Genomic DNA, 13,017 nt, shown 5'->3' with positions numbered 1-13,017 from the left:
ACAGGATTTTGGTGCCTGAGTGTATTTCTGTGCTGCCTACACATTTTTTTTTTCTCTTTTTGAGAGAGAGGGAGAGAACAAGCACAAGCAGTGGGAGCGGCAGGCAGGGGAGATGCTGGCTCCCTGCTGAGCAAGGAGCCCAATATAGGGCTTGATCACAGGACACCAGGATCATGACCTGAGCCTAAGGCAGCCGCTTAACTAAGCCACCCAGGTGCCCCCCGTTTCCTAACCTTCTTGATATTGGTTTCTCTTTACACTTTTAGCTGTAGAAGATTAGTTTTCAAGGTTGTTTTTAGAGTGAGTTGCAATATATGTATTTGTTGCCTCTGTGTTTGAAAGGAGGCGAGCTCAGGATCCTCTTACTCTACCAGCTTTCTATCTCGCCCAAGTCTTTTTTTTTTTTCTTCTACTGAAGCTTTCAATTGATTCTTCTTTACTCAATTTACCAAATTAAATGTTAATCTCATACAAAGTAAGTTTGACCAAATATCTGGGCCTGCCATGGCCCAGTCAAGTTCACACATTAAATTAACCATTATGATATGTTTATATAACATGCTATAAAATATTGAAATTCTGATACAATGGTTTCTATTTGTAGACAAGAGTGTAATGGCAGATTATGGGTATGATTGTAAACTGAGCTGACTTTCTAACTCTGGGCCTACCTCCTGTCAGTCCCTTCTTGGTATTGACAATGCAAACACCTCTAATTCTATAGGGATTTTGTTTGATCAGCATCCATATGATGCACTAATCCTTTAGTTACCTGTATGTTTATGTAAATGATGCCCAAATTTTCTGGCCTGAAATAGCTTCATTTGTAGAGAGAGAACTAAATTCAATAACCCCCCCAAATTCTGTGTTCTTTATAATCTCTGAAGGAAGATGTAGATGTCACCTTTTATTACTATGAAAGCTATTATGGATAGAAAAACCACACTAAAAAGATAATAAATTTTTACTCTACCTTTACTAGTTTATTGTTCATGAGAATATTACTTGGCCAAGTTACTTAATATTTATAATCTTCTATTATTCCTTGTACAAAAAGTGGAATTAAACAACCTACTTTACAATGTTAGCTTGGAGATTAATTAAAATAATATATATCACATTCCTAGCACAGGACCTAGCATGTGGTAAAAGTATAGACTGTGTAAATATATTTTAATAGGAGACTCAAGGAGGGCTGTCTTTTTAACTATACGTTCCTATCTCTAGATTTTTCTCATTTTAACATATATTTGAAAATATCGACCCAATATTAAATTACAATTTCTGCAAATCTTCAGTTAAATAATTGTATCATAATGAAGCCAAATGAGTAAAAAAATATTTTTTCTTCATTTTGTGTTAGATGCATGTGAGCTCTCACATAACGTTCTTATTCAATACCACCAATTGTTGTCAAACTCAGAAGATAATGACTAAGATTTCAGGTTATAATATCATCTCAGGGATTAGTACAGGCTTTGCACATGTTTCAGATCTCTTGGTTTCTTGAGCAAACAGATACTAAATCTGTCACTACACTCAAAATCAACATCAGCTATTGGCCCTACTCCAGTATATAATGGAACAGATTCCAGACTTCTCCCAGAATAATTCTTATTTGCAGTCCAGAGACATAAGACTGCTATAGTTAAATGTTAATAAAAGAGCTCAATGCAGTCAAGCAAAGTATACAGTAGGAGCAAGTTCTATAAGGCAAATGGGTCAGTGATCTCTCATCTGGCAACAGTAAGGAGAAATAGCACAGAATAGAATTATAAAGCATGGTTATACCGACAGAGTAAGGATAATATTTTCATATTTTTTTCTAAGAATTTTAGGAAACCTGTAGTTAGAACAATTATAAAGTATAAGTTATATAAAAATGAAAAAATTGAATTCAAGAATATGGTGAAAACTCTTAATCCAATTAATCCACATTTTTTCTTTAATGAACTTATAACTTCCATCATTTATTATTTCCATTAAAAGAGGAGTCTAATCTGATCAGCTCAACATATAATTTAAGTCTCTAAATTGAATCCTTATATTACATGGTTACTTGAGCCAGATGTATGTTGAAGTGAGGAATAGCATGTAGAAGATAATAGGCATCATTATTTGAACTAATTCCCCCAGGGTAACTGTAGTAGTGACCATATGGTTGAGGTAATGTTTATGGTTGGCAGCGCCAATTAAATTAACTAAATGCAATTCTTTTCTAATTTGAACAATTTCATTGAGGATTAATTTTTTCTGGATTAAACTGTTGTATCAGTAAAATATGGATAAAATATCAACTTTTATTAAATTAAAAAATACTAATGAGAAAACCCAAATCTATGTGCATTACCTTTGAGAATGTTTATATATTCTATTTTCATAACTGGTTCCATAGGAATGCATAGTCCAAATTTTATATCTATGAAGACAGACCTTTTTTTTTAATTTGGGTAAACAAGAAAATTTTCTTGGAGTCATACTAATGGGCACAAGATTTTATAACTGTCATTCTCCATAATGCTTGAATATTTATAGATGACTAAAACTGGTATTTATCCATTCCAAAAGTGTAGATCATTGTGGAAGTGGCTCATATCTAGGGGCTCTACACCAGGATATTAAACCTAATATCAATGAAAAGAAATAAAACAAGCAGTTAATTATGGAAAGCATGAACAATATGAAGAAATTTAATATCAAAAAGGTAAATGATATTTTATAAATGGAGAACACAAACATTTATGCAAAAAATAGAATCAGAATTCAATTTCTATTTAAGATCTAGAGCTCAATATATATTGGTAAACATTAACATATAAACCATAAAGAAATGTGTAGATAAGAATATTTTCTACAGAAGTTACATCAAAGAATATGGCAGAGTAGGTTACTCAAGGAACCAGTCCCCCCACTGAAACAATTACAAAGTGACAAAGACTGACAGATGTAATTTTTGTGGAACTCTAGAATATAAGCCAAAACTTTCATCAACCAAAGGACTGCTTAATAAAAGAGCTGTTGATTTTTAGTAAGAGATTGTTGTGGCATTTTTGCTCAACAGCCTATCACCACCCATTCACCAGCATGGTGGTGCATGAGATGGTAGCCAGTGTTCCTTCCTGGTGCAGATTGCTGGTTCCAGAGGGCTAATAGTATGGACCTTGTTAAAATACTGTAATTGTTCATTTTGATATGTTTGTAGTTCCCTCAGGAAATAACACAGAGGCTGGCTTTTGTTTTGCCTCCTCTTTCCACCCTCCTCGATTAGAGTGGCTTTTTAGGGAGCCACATATGTTGAAACATTTAAAGATATATACTATCCATGCCCATATGAGGTAGGAGAGAGCAAACAGTGAAAGTGGTAGAAAGTGCCAAAAGCCCCAGAAAAAGAAGGTAGGGGAAGAAGTCACTTGAGTAAATAAGAGCTCACAGTCCCTCCACATTTCCTGGGGTAAAAAGGAGTACAAAGCACACATATGCTCAAAAAAGACATGAGAGGACCCTCTGCTTGCACCTTTGGTGGAGCTGTGGGATCCAAGAAAGGATAAGGGAAAGACAGAGCTATAGGCTAATCACTGAAAGAATGCCCAGCTCATGGACAAGTTGTAAAGACCAGGTAAAGTGATACTTCTCTCTTTCTTGGCTCAAGACATTTAAGGAAATTCCTGTCAGATCACTGGCTGACCCCAAAGATAATAATAACAAAGACTTCAATGGCCACACATGACAGGGAATATAGGCTTTGCAAAAATCTTAAAAAAAAGAGAGAGAGACATGGACAGAGAACTAAAGGAAAAAAGAAAAACAATTTATGAACAAAAGGAGATTAGCAATAAAAAATAGAAATTATAATGAAACAAATAGACGCTCTGAAGCTGAAAAGTACAATAACTGAGACTTTTAAAAAATCAGAAAATTTCTACAGTAAATTTAAGCACAAACTTGAAAGTCATACCACTGAGCAAAAAGAAAAAAAAAAAACAGAACAAAAGGATATGTGGGAAACATTTAAGTGTATTATGGGAGCCCCAAAAGAAGTAAGTGGCATACAGATACATTTCACTTTATATAATTCTGTTATGTGAACATCTCAGTTCAAAAGAATTTTTGGCACTGATGCTATTTTCCAGAAAAACTGGCCAATGGATTCTAATTTTGTGGAAAATACCAAAATTGAGGGATTTTCTATAAAATAATTGAGGGCGCCTGTGTGGCTCAGTTGGTTAAGCAACTGCCTTTGGCTCAGGTCATGATCTTGGAGTCCTGGGATCGAGTCCTACATCAGGCTCCCTGCTCAGCAGGGAGTCTGCTTCTCCCTCTGAACCTCTTCCCTCTCATGCTCTCTATCTCTCATTCTCTCTCTCTCAAATAAATAAAATCTTTAAAAAATAAATAAAAATAAAATAATTGACATGTAATCTTCAAAAATGCCAAGATTGTGGAAGTCAAGGAAAAATGAAGGAATTCTTCCAAACTGAAGGAGACTAAAGAGACTTGACAAATAAATTTAGTGTATCATTCTGGATTGGAATCTTTGCTAATAAATGACATTATTAAACCAATTGGTTATTTTCAAATAAAGTCTATGGAGTAGATGAATTTAGTATATCAGTATTTATACCTTGCTTTTGATTGTGGTACTTTGGTTATGTAGCTGTGTTCTTTTAAATGTATATTGAATTTTCCAAGGATGAAAATGTCAGCATGTGAGATACAGAGAGAAACAATGTTGTAAAATGCTAACAAAAATGAAGTCTAGATGAAAAGGATAAAGGGTGTTATTTGTGCTGTCCTTCCTCTACCAATTTAATCCATGTATTCCTGTATTGCATCTGTCTAAATCTACTGATTTAGCAAATACGCTTGCTTTTGCAACTTTGTTCACTTTCTTGGTTATAACTACTACTTTGATTTTAAAAATTCAAATTTATACATTAACTCCAGGATTTTTCCCTTAGCACCAATTAATCTAATTCCTTGGAGTCATAATCACTTCAAATTTAACATTACTCAATCAGTGAATGAAAAGACTAGTATTTACTGAATTGCTATATGGCAGGTGTAATGCCAGGTACTAGGAATATATTACTGAACCAGATACTGCTACCTGGTGAGCTGAACTTTCATGAAGCTAACTGCCTTGTTATATTACTTTCAAGGATTTCTTTACTAATATCCATACTCTATAATTTCATCCAGAAATCTAAGAGTTATCCTAGTTTTTACGCTTTGTCATTCTCTACATGCATTTTATCACAAAGTTTTACCAATCTTATTTTTTAAAGATTTTTTTTATGTGCTTTGACCCTGCTCTTTTCCAATTCCTGTGATTTCTGCCATAATTTGCCACTAATTTGAATTCTCCTTCTGGACTTTTTCAACAACCTATAAATTCTGTTAACTATAATTCTGCCTAGCTTACATGCTTTTATTTTTTACATGCTTAATCCAGACTGATTAATTTTAACTAAAGCCTTAGTCATTTTCATCTGCTAAGATGACGTATTAGGTCCGTGTTATATAAAAAAAAAAGTTTATATAATTGAAACAGAATTCTCTATGCTAATCTCCTTTATATATTCCCCCAGATGTCACTTTTTAAATTATGCCTTTTCTAGCCACCCTTTTTAATACCTCACACACATTCACTATCTCTCATATCACTTTATGCTCATCTTAGGTTTAATCACCTCATGAAATATAGTTGCTTATTTCTCTTGATTAGTAACAGCCTTCCTCTCCTTACAATATAAGTTCCATAACAACAGAGATTTTTGTCTGTTTTGGTCATTGTTGAAACTCCAGTGCTTAGAACAGTGCCTGATATATGATAGTTAATAATTGTTAATTGAATGAATTTCAAGAAAACTTTATAAAGCATTTAAAGGAATATTGTTTTGAATGAAGAGTTGGGGAGAAACAAAGGCCATGACTATTCTCTCCCCAACCCCAAAACCAATCATGATTCTTGGACTTAAAGTTCCTTAGAGGAAACACTCTAAGAGCTTATTAAGTTAAGACCCAAGTCCCTGGTCTACATTTCAAAGTCCTTTTTTTATTTTTCCTCTCTCTGTAGCTCATATTCCAATGACTAGGAATGTAGGACGTCTTATAGTTCCCACACTAGTCAGGATACTCTATGCCCCATGCTCAGCCTGTACTCCATTTGCAAATGTATTTGTATTTATTAATTTTTCTAAGTTTTAGGCCTGGTATCATCCCAGATTTATTTGTACTCCATACTATGCTATACTATCTACTTCTATAATAATGCCATGCACACTTCTATTCTGATATCATAGCACTTAAAATATTATATTGAAATATTTGTTGCTTTAATTAGAGACATAGTATTATATTCAAAATGAGACCTAAGTCACTAATATCTAATAGATGTTAGATAAACATTTTTCAACATCTGAAACAATTGGCTTTTACAATATACAAAATACTATGTTGGTTATAAATGAAACATTAATATGATTGTAGTTTCTCAAAAGTTCAAAAGTTTGGGCTAGAAGTAATATTAAGCATCCTTTTTTTTTTCCATCCAAACAATCTGTCAACACAGCATGCATGTACATCCTTAGGAACATTGAATGAAAATATCCTACACAATTCATTACATGAATTACAGAACTGGTATGACTCCCCTTCACAATAACACTCTTATTTCAGTAAGTGAAACGGTACCCATTCTATAATGCCTAAAGTGTAGGTATAAGAACATTAGTAATATAGATAGTTCTAACAAAACTATTTGCAAGCAATATTAAGCATCTTTTGATATAAGGATCTATTATTTAAAATCAGAGATATCATCCACTCTCAAACTGGGGAAGATTATTGAGAGTGTACCATGTGGCAAGCACAGCTAGGCACTTTATTAAAGTATCTTAGTCAATACTCTTAAAATGCTAATGTTTTTGCATATTTCCTAAATACAGAAAAATAAAATTCAAAGATATTAGAATTATATATTTTGCCCAAGGCCACCATACAACTAATAAAGATCAGAGCTGTGATTCTCATCCAAATTTATCACATTCCAAAGCTCTTCACATTTCCAATCTTTAAAAGTGTTCCTTTAAGAATAGTAACAGTGGTACCTTAAGATAATTGAACATATACTTAACATGCATTGTTTTATTTACATAAACATCTTGTGAGGCAGGGACTATTTTGCATCAGAATCATTTCCATTTGAAGGATGAGGAAATCGAGGTAAAGAGATTAAATAATTTGCCCTAGATAACTGGAATTTGACCTCATTCACTTTGACCCCAAAATATGTGTCCTTATAAATATATACATAAACAGTACACTTCAGTCTTTTTGGAGAAAAAAAAAAATGTAGGCCCAGAAATAAATGCCAAACAGGTTGATTCAGGTAATGACTAAAACCTAGTTTCAATAAAAGGGATCTCAAGGTATTTTATACTTATAAAAAAAAAAAGTCATGAGAGAAGCAAAATTTCAGCAATATTCAAATAAGCAATTAAGGAAATGTTTTAATAGCACTTATTTTCTCACACTTTTTAATTATAATTTTAAATGCTTTGTTTTTATTGAATATAAACATCAGGAGGGCAGGGACTATTCTGTTTGGTTCCCTGATATTTCCAGTTATAGAGAATGCTGAAGCCTGGCACATGGTAGATACTCAAATATTTTCTGATTCTATAATGGTAGGAATAGACATTACAGTGTAGATGAGATTGAGTTAAGATGTTGTCCTTCTACTTGCACAAGAGTAACCTGAAAGGTAAAATTATAACCAGGGAAAAAGTGTTTCATATAACTAATATTACCACAAGAAATTTCAAGAAAAATATGAAGTCATCTATGATCTGAAAGTAAGGGCACTATTAGTTTTTACCTTGTATTGTAGGCCTGGGAAATTGTGAAAATTATTTTGAATAAAGTGACCAAGGTTAAAGGTTGAGCTTACCTTGCAATAGTTAGTATTTATATGAATCTGAACATCCACTATTATATAAGTATGTACAATAGAGATCATTATTAGAATATTTATCAGTAATATTCTGTTAAATAAAATTATCAATAAAAATAAAGATGTCAGCCTAGCAAATTTTATAAGATAAATGTTTAGGAAACTTATTAAACATCTCTGAACATAGGGGATAAAAAATAAACAACTACCATGAACAAGTACATGCAAAAAAATAGACTAACCTAGAGGAAATGGATAAGCTCCTAGAAACATATAATCTTCCCAGACTGAATCAAGAAGAAATAGAAAATCTGAACAGACCCATTACTAGAAAGGAGATTACATTAGTAATCAACAACTTCCCAATAAACAAGATTCCAAGACGAGATGACTTCGCCAGTGAAAATGCCAAACATTCAAAGAATATCAATACTATTCAAACTCTTCCAAAAAAATAGATGAGGGAGCACTTCCAAACTCACCTTGCAAGGCCAGCATTACCCTGATACCTAAACCAGACAACGATACACAAAAGAAATTACAGGCCAATATCCATGAGGAACATAAATGCAAAAAATCTTCTGTAAAATATTAGCAAACTAAATTCAATACATTAAAAGGATCATACACCAGCAAGTAAGATTTATTCCAGTATTGCAAGGATGATTCAACATCTATATATCAATCAATGGGATTCACCACATTAATAAAATAAAGAATAAAAATCATATGATCATCTCAATAGATGCAGAAAAATCGGGGACAAAATTTAACATCCATTTATAATATTTAAAAAACCCTCCAAAATGGGTATAAAATAAGTACCTCCACATAAAAAGGCCATATATGATGAGCCCACAACTAATATCAGACTCAACAGTACAAAGCTGAAAGCTTTTCCTCTAAGATTAAGAACAAGACAGTACTTACTCTCACTACTTTTATTCAACATAAAATAAAGTCCCTGCCAGAAAATTAGACAAGAAAAAGAAAAGGCATAAAAAAATCAGAAAGGAAGTTGTAAAACTGTCACTATTTGCATATGATGTATTATATATGAAAAACTCTAAAAAAAATTAGCAAACTTGCAGGATACAATATCAATACACAAAAATCTATTGCATTTCTATATACCAGTAATGAATTAACAAAGAAATTAAGAAAACAATTACATTTACAATTTTATCAAAAATAATAAATTTGAGGTGAAAAACCTGTTCACTGCAAAATAAGATATTAATGAAAGAATCAAAAAAGACACAAATATTCCATATTCGTAGATGTGAAGAATATTGTTAAAATATCCATACTACCCAAAGTAATCTACTGATTGAATGCAATCTCTGTCCAAATTCTAATGACATTTTTCACAGAAATAGAACAAATAATTATAAATTTGAATGGAACCATAGCAGACCCCAAAGAGCCAAATAATTCTGAGAAGGAAGAAAAAAGCTAGAGGCAGCATGCTCCCTCCTTTCAAAATATCTTACAAGCTACACTAATCAAAACAATATGGTTTTGGCCTAAAAACATAAATAGATTAATGGAACAGAATAGAGAACCCAGAAATAAATCCATACATGTATGGTCAACTAATTTATGACAAAGGAGCAAAGAATATATAATGCAGAAAAGATATAAATAAATGATGTTGGGAAAACTGGACCACTATCTTATACCATACACAAAAATTAACTGAAAATGGATTAAAAACTTGAACATACCTGAAACCCGAAAAATTCTAGAAAAAGAGTTGGTAAGCTCCTTCACGTTGGTCTTGGCCATGATTTTTTTAATTTGATACCAAAATCAAAGACGACAAAAGTAAAAAGAAACAAGTAAGATTATATCACACTAAAAAGCACTTTTTTAAAAAGATTTTATATATATATATATATATATATATATATATATATATATATATATATATATATATATATATATATATATATATATATATATATATATGGGGGCAGAGGGAGAGAATCTCAAGTAGACCCCACATTAGTGCAGAACCCAATGTGGGACTCGATCCCATGACCCTGAGATCATGACCTGAGCCAAAAATCAAGAGTCGGATGTTTAACTGAGCCACCCAGACACCCCCAAAAACATTTTTACAACAAAGGAAACTATCATCAAAATGAAAAGGAAACATACTGAATGACAGAAAACATTTGTAAATTATACCTCTGGTAAGGGCTTAATATCTAAAATATATAAGGAACTCCTACAACTCAATAACAAAACAAAGAACAACAACAAAACAATTTGATTATAAAATGAGCAGATCTGAATAGACATTTTTCAAAGAAGACAGATAGCCAACAAGTAGAAGATGTGCAAAATCTCTAGTCATCACAGAAATGCAAACCAAAACCACAATGAGATATTACCCACACCTGTTACTATGGCTATTATCAAAGAGACAAATAATAAGTGCAAGGAAATGGAGAAAAGGACACTTTGTGCACTGTTTGTGGGAATGTAGATAGTTGCAGCCACTATGGAAAACAATCTGGAGTTCCTCAGAGCATTGAACATAGAACCACCATATGATTCAGCAATTCCACTTTTGGATGTTTATATAAAGAAAACAAAAGCACTAATTCAATAAGATATATGCACCCCCATGTTCATCACACCATTGTTTACAGCAGCCAAGGCATGGAAACAACCTAAGTGTCTAAGAAATTGTGGGGTGTGTGCATGGAATATTGTTCAGCCATGAAAAATAAGGTAATCATGTAATTTGTCACAATATGGATGAACCTTGAGGGTATTATGCTAAATGAAATAAGTTAGAGAAAAAAAATCATATGATCTCACTTATATGTGGAATCAAAAAGAAAACTGAGCTTCTAGATACAGAGAACAGATTGATGATTCCCAGAGGTGGGTGGTAGAGGGGAGACAAAATGTGTGAAGGGAGTTTAAATTCCAGTTATAAAATGAATAAATCATGGGCATGTGACATACAACATGGTGACTACAGTTAATACTACTGTATTACATATTTGAAAGTTGTGAAAGTTGCTAAGAGAGTAAATCTTAAAAGTTCTTATCACAAGAAAAAATGTTTTATCTATGTGTGGTAACGGATGTTAACTAGACTTATTGTGGTCATTTTACAGTATATACAAATATTGAGTCATTATGCTATATACCTAAAAATAATATAATGTTATATATTACTTATAGCTTAATTTTAAAAAGTCCCCTAGCCCAAAGTTGTTTGTTAATATATATATTCATTTCTGAGTGACTTAGGAAATCTGACTAGTACATTGCCAATAAAGAATTATAATTTGAAAAATAACACCATTTTTGCAGGGATAGATAATAGGAATTATTAGAAAACCTATCAAAGTATAGTTTTCTTCATGGAGCAATAACAATAGAACTTCAAACAGAACAATGGGATCGATGCCAACCAAATGTGACAATGCATGGTAATTACAATAAAGGAAAAAGTTTTATTATCTAAATTAGCAATATTTAATTCATCCATTCACCAACATTTATAGAGCACCAAGTGTAAGAGACCATACTGTAGTGACACAACAATGAAGATAGTACTTCTCCATTGATATCTACTGGTGATTGCTATATATTACTATGAATAGAAATGAATTTATTTTCCTAAAACTCAGGTTGATAATCTGTTTCTACTGTAAAAGAAAATACAATTAATAGCTATATATTTTCATACATTCCACTCTGGAAAAATAATAGTCTACATAGGCTTTCATTTAAGTTTTCCATTAAGTTAAAAGCATCAAGCATTTAGATACACAGTATGATCTAAATACATGCAATCTAGCCAAAAAACAAACAATAAGACAAAAACAAAACAAAACAAAAATGTATGACCCTTCCTCTCAGAATAAGTTCTTATTAGTCTCCATGTTGATGTGAGGTATTTTTCCAACTGTAAAAGGTAAGGAGCATTCATATTCTACACCATTTGGTTCTTTCTCATTCATCAGGAACAAAGTGGTGGCATTACATAATATTGCTTTTATTTATATCTGTACTCAAAAGGATCTTAAAAATATAATTGAAAATGTACTCAAAACCCAAAGGCTTATTTTTTGTAAAAAAAAAAAATGGATATAGAGATTTTAACTGAATTAATTTGATAATAGGACTGAGGTCCATTGCTCCAATATTTATCAGTTGTGTGAATTTAGGAAATTTATCAAGCCTCTCTAAGCTCAATTTATCCATTTTAAACAAGGGAAATAATATTTCCTAACTCACAAGACAGGTAAGATTCAGTATGATAATCCATGTACAGTCCTTAGACTGAAGAATAATAACTACCCTCAACAAATGCCAACAATTATTATAAGTGTCTTAGTCTGTTTTTAGCAGCAGATATCATCCTAATAGTGGGGTAAGAGTTCAATTACTGAGATGGTAATTATGTATCATAATTACAAAACATACCTGCTTTCAAAAAATTCATTCTCCAAAATATTATTGAAAGCAAATCAAATAATCCATGTAGGTAAACCCAAGGAAATACGGAAGTTTGAGGAAAATTTTTAAAAATAATTTAAAGGGCAGATGTCACCAAGATGGTGAAATAAGAGACCCATCCTCCATTTCCCCACAAAGATCAAGAGTTAGGCAGGAATCCATAAATCAAAACAGCTCTAGGAGACATTAGGAGTCTACTTTAAAATCTTCAACACAGTGGAATTAAAAAAAAAAAAACAACAACTAAGAATAACTGCACAAAAAAGGAAGTGAGAATATCTTTTTGCCTGAATCATCCCACCCCTATGCCAGCATGGCTGAGTGCCAAGAGGGATTTTTTTTAAAATTTTTTGTTGTTATGTTAATCACCATACATTACATCATTAGTTTTTGATGTAGTGTTCCATGATTCATTGTTTGTGCATAACACCCAGTGCTCCACGCAGAATGTGTCCTCTTTAATACCCATCACCAGGCTAACCCATCCCCCAACCCTCCTCCCCTCTAGAACCCTCAGTTTGTTTTTCAGAGTCCATCGTCTCTCATGGTTCATCTCCCCCTCCGACTTACTCCCC

The 13,017-nt window shown here is 32.5% G+C and overlaps 1 long non-coding RNA gene across 1 annotated transcript in view; it reads right to left on the bottom strand.

The window, feature by feature from the left end:
• Nucleotides 1–2,502: 2,502 nt before the first annotated feature.
• Nucleotides 2,503–13,017, bottom strand: part of LOC113926371 — an 83,464-nt gene continuing 72,949 nt past the window's right edge. The window contains exon 3 of the long non-coding RNA XR_003521295.1: nt 2,503–2,624. This is a non-coding gene — a long non-coding RNA (uncharacterized LOC113926371). The remainder of the gene's footprint in view (nt 2,625–13,017) is intronic.

Source organism: Zalophus californianus, chromosome 7, assembly GCF_009762305.2.
Source record: "Zalophus californianus isolate mZalCal1 chromosome 7, mZalCal1.pri.v2, whole genome shotgun sequence".
In the NCBI taxonomy this organism is placed as follows: Eukaryota; Metazoa; Chordata; class Mammalia; order Carnivora; family Otariidae; genus Zalophus; species Zalophus californianus.
This window is presented reverse-complemented; position numbering and strand designations above follow the sequence as displayed.